Source organism: Amblyraja radiata, chromosome 4, assembly GCF_010909765.2.
Source record: "Amblyraja radiata isolate CabotCenter1 chromosome 4, sAmbRad1.1.pri, whole genome shotgun sequence".
Lineage (NCBI taxonomy): Eukaryota > Metazoa > Chordata > Chondrichthyes > Rajiformes > Rajidae > Amblyraja > Amblyraja radiata.
Window position 1 is genome coordinate 26267484 of NC_045959.1, and position 16300 is coordinate 26283783.

At 46.0% G+C, this 16300-nt stretch overlaps 1 protein-coding gene across 1 annotated transcript in view; it reads left to right on the forward strand.

Annotated features, from left to right (window-relative positions):
• Positions 1 to 6595: 6595 nt before the first annotated feature.
• The window catches only part of snrk (SNF related kinase), a 40807-nt gene continuing 31102 nt past the window's right edge, over positions 6596 to 16300 (forward strand). Inside the window, exon 1 of the mRNA XM_033019109.1 lies at positions 6596 to 6728. The gene's annotated coding sequence lies outside the window, so the exon portion shown is untranslated. The remainder of the gene's footprint in view (positions 6729 to 16300) is intronic.

Sequence of the window (16300 nt, forward strand, 5' to 3'; positions counted from 1 at the left end):
CCTTGTATCCACCTATCACTTGCCAAATATAGACACAAAATGCTGGAATAACTCAGTGGGTCAGGCAGCATCTCTGGAGAAAAGGAATAGGTGATGTTTTGGGTCGAGGCCCTTAATTAAGGCTGAGAATCAGGGGAGAGGGAAACTAGAGTTATCAAAAGGTACAATGAATAAATGAATGAAGTATGAAAAGAACAAATCAAAACTAGCAACGATGATCAAGGAAAGGCAGAGCCTACAATGGTCCATTGTTGGCTGTGAAAAAGGTGATGAGTAATAATATATCTTTTATTGTCATTGCACGTCAGTGCAACGAGATTTAGTAGATACAAACAGTGAAACTAAGCGGGGTGACAGTGAAACTAGTAGGATGACTACTACTGGCTGAAGGAAGGTGAGTTTCAGTGAGGGAGTTTTAAAAAAGTGCACCCGGTACAGCTTTGAGCAATTAACGTGAAGGTCAGCAGAGGAGCAGCAGCCAGACCAGATTACCTCAGGCAGGGAGTTACTCCACCAACTTGGGTCTCTCTTTACATTCAGCAGCTGGATGTGCAGGCATATTGCTTGGATCACTGGGCCCTCAAAACAAACACTTAAACCAAGCAATGTCAAAGTTTGAGATTACCAGAAGGATAGAAACAATTCAGAGATTTTCTCAAAGATTCCTTGAAAAATTATCTTTAATCGAATTCCAGGAACTCTAGCCCTAGATAAAGAGCAATTGCCTTGCCTTTGAAGACTACAGGTTCCTTTATCAGAAACAAGTAGTCTCTCATACTGCCTATATATCAAGCGTCTCCAACTTCACCCATGGCACAGTGGACAATCTCCACATCAGTCAGCACTGAATCCATAGAACTGAAGTCAGCAATAACTCCCTGGTCAACTCGTCCCATCCCACCCAAACCACCCCCTCCCCAGGTACTTTCCCCTGTAACTGCAGGCGATGCAACACCTGTCCCTTTAGCTCCCCCCTCGACTCCATCCAAGGACCTAAACAGTCTTTCCAGGTGAGGCAGAGGTTCACTTGCACCTCCTCCAACCTCATCTACTGTATCCGCTATTCTAGGTGTCATCTTCTCTACATCAGCGAGACCAAGCGCAGCCTCAGCGATTATTTCGTTGAACACCTCTGCGCAGTCCTTAACCTACCTGATCTCCCATTGGCTCAGCACTTCAACTCCCCCTCCCATTCCCAATCTGACATTTCTGCCCTGGGCCTCCTCCATTGTCAGAGTGAGGCCCAGCACAAATTGGAGGAACAGGACCTCATATTTCGCTTGGGTAGTTTACACCTCAGTGGTATGAACATTGACTTCTCTAACTTCAGATAGCCCTTGCTTTCTCTCTCCATCCCCCCCCCCTTCCCAGTTCCCCCACTAGTCTTACTGTCTCCACCTAATTTCTATCTTTGTTCCACCCCCTCCCCTGACATCAGTCTGAAGAAGGGTCTCGACCTGAAACGTCGCCATTCCTTTTCTCCAGAGATGCTGCCTCACCCGCTGAGTTACTCCAGCATTTTGTGTCTACCTTCAGCAATCCTCACACTGAGAACTGCCTAGGAAAGCAAATGTTATAAACATTCAGTAGTCAGAAAGCACGTGGAAGGGGAAACCTAAAACATTTCACTAGATCACTTTCCTCAAATGATGCTTAATCTGCAGAGTGCTTCCAGCAAATTCTGTTTTTATTTAAAACACAAAGTGCTTGAGGAACTCAGCAGGTCAGGCAGTATCTGGGGATGGGGGGTGAAATGGACAGGTGACATTTCGTGTCAGGACTCTTCTTTAGACTGATTGAAGGGGGAGAAAATTGGAAAAGAGAGGTGGGAGTAAGGAAACGTCTGCGAGTGATGTGTGGGTACAGATGAGTGAGCTTCCTGTCTTTGGCCTCCTCCATTGCCAGAGTGGGGGTCACATTAAAACTGCAGGAACAGCTCCTCATATTCCTCTTGGGTAGCTTACATTAAGTAATACATCCCCCTCCCCTCTTTCTTTCACCTTTATCCTAGTACACTTCCAATTTATCCCCCTCCCCCCATCTCATCCTGCTCCTTCACACACTAATCTCCCATACCTCTTCCACATTTCCTTTCTACCCGCCACGTGCCCTTCCATCCACATCTTTCTGGCTTTACATTTCACCCCTCCTCTTCTTATCTGAGACTTTTTAATCTCTTTCTCAGATCCAACTTGTCACCTACTCCAGCGATTTGCCAATTCAACCAACCTCACCTGTATCCACCCATCACTTGGCTCGTTTTGTTCTTCCCCCCACCTCCCTTTTCCAACTTTCTCTCCCCTACTGCATTGTCGACCAGAAAGGTCGCTTGTCCATTATTCCCCAGATGCTGCCTGACCTTCTGAATTCCTCCAGCACTGTGTTTTGCTCAAGATTCCAGTACCTGCAATCTCTTATGTCTTCTGTTTAAGAAGGAACTGCAGATGCTGGAAAATCGAAGGTAGTCAAAAATGCTGGAGAAACTCAGCGGGTGAGGCAGTATCTATGGAGCGAAGGAAATAGGCAATGTTTCAGGCCGAAACCCTTCTTCAGACTGATGTGAGGGTGGGGGAGGGGGGGGCCGGGAAGAAGACAGGAGGAGGTGGAGCCAGTGGGCTGAGGGAGAGCTGAGAAGGGGAGGAGAAAGTAAGGTCTACCAGAAATTAGAGAAGTCAATGTTCATACTGCTGGGGTGCAAACTGCCCAAGTGAAATATGAGGTGCTGCTCCTCCAATTTACGGTGGTCCTCACTCTGGCCATGGAGGAGGCCGAGGACAGAAAGGTCGGATTCGGAATGGGAGGGGGAGTTGAAGTTGTCTTCTGTATTTGTTTCTGAGTTTAGTAATGGTATATTACCTGTGCGGACCAACTGGCTGGAGTTTTCAACCTCGCACTTCTGAGGTCTGAGGTTCCCACCTGCTTTAAAAGGGCATCAATTATACAGATGCCCAAGAAGAGCAAGGTGACTGTGCCTCAATGACTATCGACCAGTGAGTGGCACTAACCTCAGGTGGTGATGAAGTGCTTTGAGAGGTTGATCATGGCGCAAATCAACTCCTACCTCGACAAAAACCTGGACTAACTGCAGTTCGCTTACCACCACAACAGATCAACGGTGGATGCAATCTCGCTGGCTCTCCACTCCGCTCTGGACCACTTGGACAACAAAAACTCATATGTCAGGCTGTTATTCATTGACTACAGCTCGGCATTTAATACAATCATCCCCTCCAAGCTGGTTACCAAACTTTCAGAACTGGGTCTCTGCGCATCCCTCTGCAATTGGATCCTCGACTTCTTCATTCACAGACCACAGACTGTCCGTATTGGTGGAAATGTGTCAGCCTCAATAACAATCAGCACGGGAGCACCTCAAGGCTGCGTGCTCAGCCCCCTGCTGTACTCACTCTATACTCATGACTGCGTAGCTGGTCATAGTGCGAACTCCGTCATCAAGTTCGCTGACGACACCACTGTTGTGGGACGTATCACTGATGGAGATGAGTCAGAGTGTAGAAGTGAGATTGACCGTTTGACCAAATGGTGCCAGCACAATAACCTGTCTCTCAACACCAGCAAAACCAAGGAACTGATTGTGGACTTTGGAGGATGGGGACCCATAGTCCCGTTTATATCAACGGGTCTATGGTGGAGAGGGTCAAGAGCTTCAAATTCCTGGGTGTGCATGTCTCGGAAGATCTCTCCTGGTCTGAGAACACTGATGCAATTATAAAGAAAGCACATCAGCGCCTCTACTTCCTGAGAAGATTACGGAGAGTCGGTATGTCAAGGAGGACTCTCTCGAACGTCTACAGGTGCACAGTAGAGAGCATGCTGAGCATCGTGGCTTGGTTCGGCAACTTGAGCGCCCAGGAGCGGAAAAGACTGCAAAATGTTGTAAACACTGCCCAGTCCATCATCGGCTCTGACCTCCCTACCATTGAGGGGATCTATCGCAGTCGCTGCCTCAAAAAGGCTGCCAGCATCATCAAGGATCCACACCATCCTGGTCACTCACTCATCTCCCCGCTGCCTTCAGGTAGAAGGTACAGGAACCTGAAATCTGCAACATCCAGGTTCAGGAACAGCTACTTCCCCACAGCCATCAGGCTATTAAACTCAACTCAAACGTAACTTTGAACATTAATAGCCCAATGCACTATATCTGCTTATTTATGTGTATATATACATATATTCAATGGTATATGGTCACACTGATCTGTTCTGTATTTATTTATGCCTACTATATTCTGTTGTGCTGAAGCAAAGCAAGAATTTCATTGTCCTATCTGGGACACATGACAATAAACTCTCTTGAATCTTATATCTTTTGAAAGTCATCATGAACGATGCTTTTAGGTTTGCCATTTTACCATAAAACACTTGGTAAAGTATCATTGCCATTTTCCCATAAAACATTTTACCATAAAACACATAAAACAGCCTCCTCTTGAACATCAAAAAAACTAAGGAGCTAATCGTGGACATTAGGAGGGCACATCATCCGAGGACGTACACACCATTGGGGATAAATGGGGATATTGTGGATAGGGTGAGCTGTTTTAAATATCTGGTTGTCCACATCTCTGAGGATATGACATGGACATCACACGCCGCAGCACTCGTGAGTAAGGCAAGGCTGCGCGTTTACCACCTCAGGCAATTGAGGAAATTCAGAGTGTCTCTGAGGATCCTCCAGTGCTTCTACTCAGCGGGTGTGGAAAGCATCTTGTCCGGAAATATTACCATCTGGTTTGGGAATTGCTCTGCCCAGGACAAGAAGGCTCTGCAGAGAGTAGTGCGTTCGGCCGAACGCACTATGGGAACTTCACTCGCCCCCCTGCAGGAACAATACATCAGGAGGTGCAACTCCTGAGCCAATAAAATCATGGGAGATCCCTTCCAACCCTGCAACGGACTGTTACAGCTGCTACAGTCAGGCAAACGCCTCCGTTGCCATGCTGTGAGAACGGAGAGGTTGAGAAGGAGTTTCTTCCCAGAGGCCATTAGGACTGTAAACTCCTATCTCACCAGGGACTAACTTTTACTGTACCACACTACTGCTTTTTTTTTTTAATTGCTGTTTTTTCCCATTTTTCCTTCCGCCCACAATATTTAATGTAAAAGAATATATGATTCTGTTCCATTCTGTTTGTAGTTTGTTTGGTTGTTTGTTTGTTTGTCTTTTTGCACAAAGTCCGCGAGCATTGCCACTTTTCATTTCACTGCACATCTCGTATGTGCATGTGACGAATAAACTTGACTTTGTATAAAAGTTTGCGGACAAGACATAGGTATGTTACAATACCTACCTTCAACGGCGCTGCAGTTCTGCCACTGGCCGTGTGCCCGACTTTGGTGCCTTTGAGAGGGGGGGGGGGGGGCGGGTTTAAAATGCCGTTTTCTCCAGCCTGTTGAAATCGATCTTTGTCAGGCTGTTTAGCTGCTGAAGAATAATCGCTCCGAAATCAGTTTTATCAAATTTTTTTTAAACTGCGTTGGATAATTAAATAGCAGGAGTAAAATAAAATTTGACTTCTAAAGCCGTCAACGCCGACAACGGGACGGATCTCACGTATGGGACAAAGCAAGGTAAGCCGTTTATTTTTACATATAAACGTGCTTCTTTAATCAAAATTTCACGTTGCGAAAAGGTGATTTAGGCAACGTTTCAATCGATCGCGTTCCACAAAATCCCACTCGCAAGATGATTTAAATGGCCATTAATTTACGGGAATTAAACACTAAATTCCTTCCATTTTCCCAATAAATTCATGACAATGAGATTTTAAAATCATGTTATATTGTGAATTCTTGTGTGAATGTTATTTGGACACTTAGGCTATTTAAAAATGTTAACCTTTTCTTAAGAAATGGATAGATGTTTAGATCTAGTAATTGAATTTTGTAATTAGCTTCAATTAGGTAACTAACTAATTATATGCTTTAATTTCAGGTCATCCAAGTAAGATTGTTCCATATTTGTTTAAGAATGCTTCAATCTATAATAACTGAAAATTTCATTCAGTTTTCTTACTTTTTAAGAAAGTTATAGGCTTTTGACTGTCGATCACAGCTTTTGAGTTATGTCAATGGAAAAGCAATAGGGAACAAGATGCTAATTTCCGAGTATGAAAATGGTCATCACTTTTTTAATACTGAAGATATGAAAGTGAATTAGGTGTCAAATTAAACTTCTTTTTATGCTTTATCTGATGGGATAAATTGCAGACTTGATTTTTTTATATCTTAAAATTTTGTAACATTGCTACAAGACAGGAAGCATTTTTTACATCAACCTTTGGCGTTTGCTGACAGGAAACGGGTTTTGTTAAAGATTGGCATAATTTTGCAGATTTTATCTGACTTCCGTATGGTAGTTAAAAATTATTCATGCCAAAAGCGTGTGAAGGCAAAACCTTTACTCGTCGCCTTGGCTACCTGCTCCCTCGCCTTTGCAGGTTAGTTGGTCTAAACCTGCTGCCTGTCTTTCACATCGATCTCAAAGCCCGAACCAACCACGCTGTGACGTAGCGGAGCACACGTCATAGCCCCACCCCCGTCCCGAGCTGCCTTTGACGTAGAACGGGCTGCGCAATGGAGCAGTGCGCATGTTGCTCGAGCGCCGCCCGCCCGCTCGCTCGCCTGCCCGCCCGCCTGTGTTTGCAGCTGTCGGTTTGCGCGGCCGGCGGACAGGACGGGACTGACTGACTGACGGAATTGTGCCGGTAAGGAATTAAAATAATTCGCATCAGAGGCCGGGAACATGCCTGCGCCATTTTGCTCCTCCTCACGACCGCTGCGCGGTTGAAGCGGGAGAGGATTAAATCGAGCAAACGCTAACTTCGATTCAGGTGAGCGGGCGCGAAGCTGTGCTCGGAGCCAGGTGAGGGGGGGAAGTGTCGTTCCTCATCACCTCTTGCTCGCATCTCCTGCTCGGTTGCAGCTTTTGATTCGGCGCCTGTTGCTTCTGGGGAAGGGGGAGAGAGAGAGAGCATCGCCACCTTCGTCGTTCACCGAACACTACGCGAGAGAGAGTCACTCGCCATCCGGGGCCTGAAACGGCCCCTGCGCCGCGGGCAACGGAGCACCCGGAGGCTACGGTCGCCACGGCAACTGGTGCGATCGGGGGGGGGGGTGTGGGACTGGGTCTCCCAGGCTTGTTGTGGACATTCAGCTGAGGGACCCATAATACAGGGGTTTATATGGCACAATTTAAATGATTCGTTTACCCCCATCCAATCGCTGGCCCAGGCATTTCAATGACGAAAACGTATGAAAATATTTCATTTTCCTTAAATACATCTTGTCTTGATACAAGAGCCAAACATTTGAATAATAGTCATCGGCCTACAGATGCCTACTGACTATCCTCAGCACTTTCTGTGTTTATTTCAGATTCCGAGTATCTGCAGCTTTTGCTTTCTATACTTTCCCAATCTGTTAGATGAGTCTGACTCATAGCATCGGAGCATAGCATAGTTCAGTAGCAACGCTGACCTTCGTCTTCCTTGGCTCGTCATTTACTGAAAGTATCTTCGATGCCATTATTTTTGCCTGATTAATACATTGTATTCCTGACCTGCCTCCCTTGTCCTACTCTTCATGTAATTATGCGCAACTATGCTATGTGGTACCGATCCCTGATCACTCATCAAACCCATGTTCATTGACCCACATTGCTTGCTGGTTAAGTAGTGCAGTAGATTATCTTATAAACTCCTGCTGGCCTTATCCTTTCTATTTTTTGCAATCTTCACAATATCTTTCGAAGATATCTCCAATTCTTCTGTTCTCTTGGACAATCATAATTTTATTCCTTTTCTATTGGTGATACCTTCCTTTGCTAATGCCCTAAACTCTGAAATGTACATGCTCAACCATGACAGACAGTGGTAAATTAATTTTCATTCTTTAGGAAACAGGGGTTCCCCTCTTCGACTATAGATGAGGCTCTTACCAGGGTCTCCCCTATATCCCATAGCTCTGCTCTCACTCCCCATCCTCCCCCACTCATAACAAGGACAGAGTTCCCCTTGTCCTCACCTTCCACCCTACCAACCGTCACATACAACAGATAATCCTCCGACATTTTCGCCACCTCCAACGGTATCCCACCACTGGTCACATCTTCCCATCTCCTCCCCTTTCGGCTTTCCGCAGAGACCGTTCCCTCCGTAACTCCTTGGTCAATTTGTCCCTTCCCACCCAAACCACCCATCCCCTAGTACTTTCCCTTGCAACCGCAGGAAATGCTACACTTGTCGCTATACCTCGCCCCTCAACTCCATCCAAGGAACCAAGCAATCTTTCCAGGTGAGGCAGAGATTCACTTGCACCTCCTCCAACCTCATCTATTGCATCCGCTGCTCTAGGTGTCAACTGGATTGCCTCAGCGCAAAGGGAGAGCAAGGAGGGAAGAGACAATGACATTGGGACTTTAAACTGTGTTGAGTGTTTGTTTTGTTATTTATTCTATGTTATGACTGCAGGCTGAACCATTTCGTTGCACTGAAAAGTGCAATGACAATAAAATTGAATCCAATCCAATCCAAACTGCTCTACATCGGTGAGACCAAGTGCAGGCTTGGCGATCGCTTCGCCCAACACCTCGGCACAGTTTGCATTCTCCCTCCTTCCCCTCCCCAGCTCTACCACAGCCTACTGTCTCCGCCTCTTCCTTTCTTCTTACTGCTCCCCCCACCTCCACCCCCACATCAGTCTGAAGAAGGGTCTTGATCCGAAACGTCACCTCCATAGATGCTGCCTCACCCGCTCAGTTTCTCCAGCATTTTTGTCTACCTGTGGTAAATTAACAAATCATTCTTATCTTTAAAATTTCTTTAAAATCTGCAACTTTAACAGCTAGCTTGGTTTTTGAAATTCAAATCAAGTCAACTTTATATGTCACATACATATACAAGATGTACAGTAAAATAAAAGTGGCAATGCCTGCGGGATTGTGCAAAACAACAGAACAGAACCAGTATTCACATTTTTTTTTTAAAAGACACAACAGTAATTGCGCCCCTCGGTGAGACCAGAGTTTACAGTCCTGATGGCCTGTGGGAAGAAACTACGTCTCATCTTCTTTGTTTTCGCAGCGTGTCAGCGGAGGCGCTTGCCTGACCGTAGCAGCTGGGACAGCCCGTTGCTGGGGTGGTAGGGGTCCTTCATGATCTTGCTGGCTCTGGATCTGCACCTCCTGGTGTATAGGTGCTGCAGTGGGGGTGGGGGGGGGGGGGAGTGTATTTCCCGTGTTGCGTTCGGCCGAACGCCCTACTCTGCAGAGCCTTCCAGTCCTGGGCAGAGCTATTGCCAAACCAGATTGAGATGGTTCCAGTCAGGATACTTTCTACAGTATCCTGCAGTAGAAGGATTGAAGGATCCTCAGAGAGACTCTGAATTTCCTCAGCTGCCTGAGATGGTAAAGGCACTGCCTTGCCTTACTCACCAGTGCGGAAGTGTGTGTTGTCCATGTCAGATCCTCTGTGATGTGGACTCCCAGGTATTTAAAGCTGCTCACCTAGTCCCATTTATCCCCAGTGGCGTGTATATCCTCGGTTGTTGTGGTCCTTAGTCAGCTCCTTAAAGCCCTGTCCCACTGTACGAAGTCATTCAAAGAGTTCTCCCGAGTTTGCCCTGATTCGAACTCGGAGATTTACAGTAATGGCCGCTCGCAGGTGCTCGGAGCTCTCGTGGACATTTTTCAACATGTTGAAAAATCTTCACGAGTCTTCCTGAGCTTACCGCGTTTTCCGAGTACCTTCCGTTAGCGTAACCAGCCGCTAAGAGACGTCCCCGAGCTCCGACGTACCCGCTACGTTCATTCTACGTGCCTAACACGAGTTCGATTTTTTTTTAAAACTCGGGAGAGCACTTGAATTAACTCGTACAGTGGGACAGGGCTATTAGTTTTCGTGACATTCAAGAGGAGGCTGTTGTTCTGACACCAGAGTGCCAGGTCAGCTGCTTCCTCCAGGTAGGCCTTCTCATCGTTAACAGAGATCAGGCCCACCACCACTGTGTCATCAGCAAACTTGATGATGGAGTTGGAGCTGAACCTGGCCACACAGTCATGTGTGTACAGGGAGTACAGTAAGGGGCTGAGGAAGCAGCCCTGGGGGGGATCCTGTGTTCAGGGTGAGGGGTTGGAGGTATATCTCCCCATCTTGACCACCTGGGGCCTGGTAGTCAGAAAGTCCAGGACCCAGGAACACAGGGGAGTGTTCACTCCCAGTTCCAGCAGCTTATCAGCATTACTGCGAAGCATCCTGAATTTATCATATTTCAAATGCTTACAATGAATATGATGTTTTCTTCTGCATTAAATTAGTTTACTTTTTTGTAACTGATATTTCCTAGGTCAGTTATGGCATTGATTATGTTGTGTGATCAGCTATTCATTTTCCTGGTGCATTACTTACAATAATTCAAATGTTGCATCAGTCATGTCATGTTATAAACGCATTATGTGTTTTGTGCCCTTTTCTGGCGCCAGAATTTAATTGCATTGCAGTCTCAGCTTTAAAAGAGTAGTGAATCTCTCCTGATCCATGCCACTGATGTTGCACATTTGTCACCTTCCATACTTCATGTAACCCCCAGAACAATTATTTTGAATTAACATAAGATTCTGGTGCAACTTTAAAGCAACTGCTGATTTATTTTTTAATTTAAATTAAAAAAAAATTTTTTTGTATAGTTGTTACTGATTGTTGACAGGATCCTTTAACCAGCAGGTATAGTGGCTCAGCCCAGCTGTAAAAATAGGCATACTTATCTACTGTTTGCTTCAGCCTATGATGCTGTATAATTGCAACAATGCCAAAAGGATTTTCACACGAAAGTCAAAACAAATAATGAAGGAAACGACACCCTTCAGCATCTGTGATATGAAGCCAGGAATGCATTCTCAGCTGAATTACTGAAAAAAGAGGTGGGGCGCGATCTGTGGTTTAATCAGTGAGCAATGGAAATGATCTGTTCATCATTCAGACATGGCTGAACTTTGCTGCCTTTTATTAAATATGAAGATTTGACACTTTGATTACTAAATCAGTTTTACAAATGTACCAATGGCTTTAATTTGAAAAATAATCAAAATGTTTATTGTGATTGGGGTATAGTTTTCTGGCAGTAGTTTGTGTTAAAATAAGTATGTAAGAAGGAATTATGTCAGAGGCTGATATTTTACCTCCGAACTGTTACATGTTCAGAGATAAAATATCAGCTTGCTGCCTGAACTAATCCATGTGTTTCTTTATGTCCATTTTAATATTACTCATTGCATTCCTATAAAAGCATTTTTCAACTTCAAATGAAATCATTCAAGATTCAAGATAGATTTAATTGTCACATGTGCCAGATGGCACAGTGAAATGAAATTCCCATACAGCCATACAATAAAAATAAAGGACACAACACACTATAGAATTTAACATAAAACATCCCCCCCACACAGCAGAATCAAAGTTCCCCATTGTGTGGGAAGGCACCAAAGTCAGTCTCTTCCTCCACTGTTCCCCGTGGTCAGGGCCTCCCCAAGCCCTCCGCAGTTGCAGCTACGGGCGGCCCGATGTCCAGGACCGCTCGCCGGGGTGATACAAGTCCGACATCGGGGCTGCGGGACGTCCTCAGCGGCGTGGACGCCAGAGTCGGCCCCCTCCTACCGGAGTCGGCGGCTTCCAAAGTCCGTAGGCCGCGCCGGATGGAGACCCGCTGCTGCAGACCCTCTGCAAGGCGCCCCAGGACTCCTCGATGTTGTTCAGCGCCGCCCGCGTTGGAAGCTCTCCGCACTAGAGCTCCACGATGTTGGAGCAACGGCTCAACGCTCCGGAGCTCCAGACGACGACCCAGGTAGGCATCGCCCGCTCCGCAGTGACTCCAGCGCTGCGCCGCCGCTGTAGCAGCCCTGGTCCGGTTCCCGGTCCCCGGCAGGAAAGGCGGCTCCGATCCAGGTGGTAAGCCGCGAGGTGGGGGGCGAGGACGCGACTCGGAGAAATAGTCGCGTCCCCGCCAGGAAGAGACTGGGAGACGGTTTCCCCCTTACTCTGCCCCCCTCCCCCACATAGAAAAGTTAAAGTTTCCCCCTAAAACAGACTTTGGACTAACTGAAAAAAAAAAAAAAAAGATAGAAATGACAGACAGGCTGTAGGTAGAGGCTGCTGCCTCTACCTGTGGACTAATTTCCATATAACTACACTGGCAAATGAAATTGTATGGCGATTTCTTAAATCAATTCTGTAGTCAGGTCCGTGTCAATATTCTGTGGTATTATGTACACCTATGCACCCTGGACAACGTGCTTTTTGGGCCAAGTTAAGTCTCTACTATTTTAACATGGAACCATGAAGGAGAGAATATGGTGCTGAAAACATGCCGACTTTTGTGTGCTCTCTTAGTGTGATCTACTATTCTTACACTCTTATACTTTGATATGATTGTCTGTGTCCTTCCTTGGTTACCGAGGGTTTGCATTCTGTGAAAAATCTTTAATGAGTTTTCTCGAACATTTCTGAAAGCTACAGTATTGATGATAAATTTGGACAATACATCACATGGTAAAAATTGATCCAGTTCATTTCAAAGTGAATAATTTTGAAAATCTCAGTCTTACATTTCATCAGAATAGGTCAAGAGACTAAGTTTATCTTTCATAATGATATTTATCTGGCAAAATAGTAATTAATCTCGTATTGTACACTTTTCATCTGAGAGCATGGAGTTGCTTAGTGATTCTTGAGAATACAATTCTGACGTGTGTTTTGAAATTGTCATGTGAAATTTCCATTGGGCTTTGTAATGTTATGTTACAGAAACATTTAATTTTTAAAATATTTTATTATGCACACATTAACAAGCAAACCATTTTGATATGTGGCCTATATGCTAAGAGCTGGCTTCTTTGAGTTTAAGACCAATCTTATTATTTTGCCAAATGTATTATGATAATTGCTTGACTCTTGGGCAAGCATGGCTAATTTTTTGTGAACATTATAAAATAAATGCTTATATAGGAGTAATTCTTGATTTTGGATAGTGAGAAATGTTTTTTCCTTTATTTTAAGTCATTAATTGCAAAGCAGTAACGTGATTATGACAATTTGTGTAAGTGTAGAAAATAAATGATAATAAAACATGTAGAGCTAAGACCCAAGATACTTGAGGAAAAACATGACAGAATCATGCTAATAAGTTATACACATTTATGAAGGTACATTGCCCTCCGTAATGTTTGGGACAAAGATACATCATTTATTTATTTGCCTTTGTACTCCACAATTTGAGATTTGTAGTAGAAAAAAATCACATGTGGTTAAAGTGCACATTGTCAGATTTTAATAAAGGCCATTTTTATACATGTTGGTTTCACCATGTAGAAATTACAGCAGTGTTTATACATAGTCCCCCCATTTCAGGGTGCCATAATGTTTGGGACATGGCTTCATGGTGTTTCAAAGGTTCTTTATTAGTCGCATACACCAATTGGTGTAGTGAAATCCTTATTGCCAATGCAGCACATAAAAAAAGAATACAGACATAACAATAATAAAGAAATTTAAACATAAAAAAACATCCCCCCACAATGGTTCCCATTGTGAGGGAAGGCACAATGTCCAGTCCCCATCCCCATGTCCACCCATAGTCAGTCCTATTTTGGCCTCCGCAGTTGACTTTACAGAGGCCCAATGTTCCAGGCCCTTCTTGCCGGATGATGGTGCTCCGGCGTCGGGAGAATCCTCACAGTGGCATAGGAAACCTGGAACGGCTGCTTCTTACCGGAGACCGCGGCTTCCAAAGCCGACAGGCCACGCTGGATGGAGCTCCACCACTGGCGATCTCGGTGAGAGATCCCAGGCTCTCGATGTAAAGTTCAGCGCCGCCGCCCGCGGCTGTCTGCTCCACAGACCTGCAGCTTTGCAATGTTTTTATTGGCGGTCTCAGCTCACTGGAGCTCCTGCGTGGCGAATCGGGCAAGGCATCGCCTGCTCCGCGATAGAGCTCCAGCGCTGTGCTGCCACCGAAGCCGAGGTTCTGGCCGGTCCCTACAGGAAATGCCGCTCCAGGCCCGCTGGTAGGCCGCGAGGACGGGTCGAAGGAACTGCCCGGAGAAAAGCCGCCTCTCCGACCAGGTAGGGACCCTGAAAAGCAGTTACTCCCTTCCCCCCACCCCCCACATAAAAAAGACTAGAGCTCCAGAAACAAAACACTTTAACTCACTAAAAATTCAAAAAAGAGGTCAAAAACGGACAGCTGCAGGCTGGGCAGCCATGCCCATACGGCGCCCCCTATTTGTTCAGGTGTGCCTCCTTAATGCAGGTATAAGAGAGCTCTCAGCACTTGTCTTTCCTCCAGTCTTTCCATCACCTTTTGGAAACTTATTGCTGTTTATCATCATGAGGACCAAAGATGTGCCAACGAAAGTCAAAGAAGCCATTATGAGACTGAGAAACAAGAATGAAACTCAGAGACATCAGCCAACCCATAGGTCTTACCAAAATCAACTGTTTGGAACATCATTAAGAAGAAAGAGAGCACTGGTGAGCTTACTAATTGCAAGGGGACTTGCAGGCCAAGGAAGACCTCCACAGCTGATGAGAGAAGAATTTTCTCTATAATAAAGGAAAATCCCCAAACACCTGTCAGAAAGATCAGAAACACTCTTCAGGAGTCGGGTATGGATTTGTCAATGACCACTGTCCGCAGAAAACTTCATGAACAGAAGAAGCAAACCACTGGTTAGCCGCAAAAATAGGATGGCCAGGTTTCAATTTGCCAGGAAGTACTTAAAAGAGCAACCACAGTTCTGGAAAAAGGTCTTGTGGACAGATGAGATGAAGATTAACTTATATCAGAGTGATGACAAGAGCAAAGTATGGAGGAGAGAAGGAATTGTCCAAGATCCAAAGCATACCACCTCATCTGTGAAACACAGTAGTGGGGGTGTTATGGCCTGGGCATGTATGGCTGCTGAAGGTACTGGCTCACTTATCTTCATTGATGATACAATGGCTGAGGGTGGTAGCATAATGAATTCTGAAGTGCATCGACGCATCCTATCTGCTCAAGTTCAAACAAATGCCTCAAAACTCATTGGCCGGCGGTTCATTCTACAGCAAGGCAATGATCCCAAACAAGGTACACAAAAATGCTGGAGAAACTCAGCGGGTGCAGCAGCATCTATGGAGCGAAGGAAATAGGCGACGTTTCGGGCCGAAACCCTTCTTCAGACTGATGGGGGGTGGGGGGGAGAAGGAAGGAAAAAGGGAGGAGGAGGAGCCCGAGTGCGGGGGGGATGGGAGGAGACAGCTCGAGGGTTAAGGAAGGGGAGGAGACAGCAAGGGCTAGCAAAACTGGGAGAATTCAACGTTCATGTCATCCGGACGCAAGCAACCCAGGCGGAATATGAGGTGCTGTTCCTCCAATTTCCGGTGTTGCTCACTCTGGCAATGGAGGAGACCCAGGACAGAGAGGTCGGATTGGGAATGGGAGTTGAAATGCTGAGCCACCGGGAGTTCAGGTAGGTTATTGCGGACTGAGCGGAGGTGTTCGGCGAAACGATCGCCCAACCTCCGCTTAGTCTCCCCAATGTAAATCAGCTGACATCTAGAGCAGCGGATGCAGTAGATGAGGTTGGAGGAGATACAGGTGAACCTTTGTCGCACCTGGAACGACTGCTTGGGTCCTTGAATGGAGTCGAGGGGGGAGGTGTGCCTGCGGACTCGGGAGCTGCGGACTCCGGCTGCGGGAGGCGGCTGATCAGGAGGTCCGGGCCGCTGAGGAGGAGGATGTTCACTGTCGGGGATCGGCGTCGGCGTTCCACCAGCCCGGCGTGAGGGCCTGAACATCGGGCCGCCCGGTGCGGCGACTGCGGGTGCTCGGAAGGCCCAGACCAAGGATGAACATCTGGGAAGATCGGAGGGGAGGCTGGCTGGACTATGGTGCCTTCCTCACCTTGGTGCCACTGTGTTATGTTGTGTCGTGGAATTTCTGTGTTTGTGCTTTTCTTTTTTTAACTCAATTTCAATTTCAATTTTATTTTTAATATGTTTCATTATTTATTATTTATTTATTTTTATGATACTGCCTGTAAGGAAAATTCATTTCGTTGTCTCTAATTGAGACAGTGACAATAAATTTGAATACAATACAACAATACAATACAAAGGTGAAGGGACAGGTGTTGCATTTCTGGCGGTTGCAACGGAAAGTGTCCGGGGAGGGGGTGGTACGGGAGGGTGCGCAATTGACAAGGGAGTTGCGGAGGGTGCGCAAAAAGCAAAGGAGTTTTTGAAAG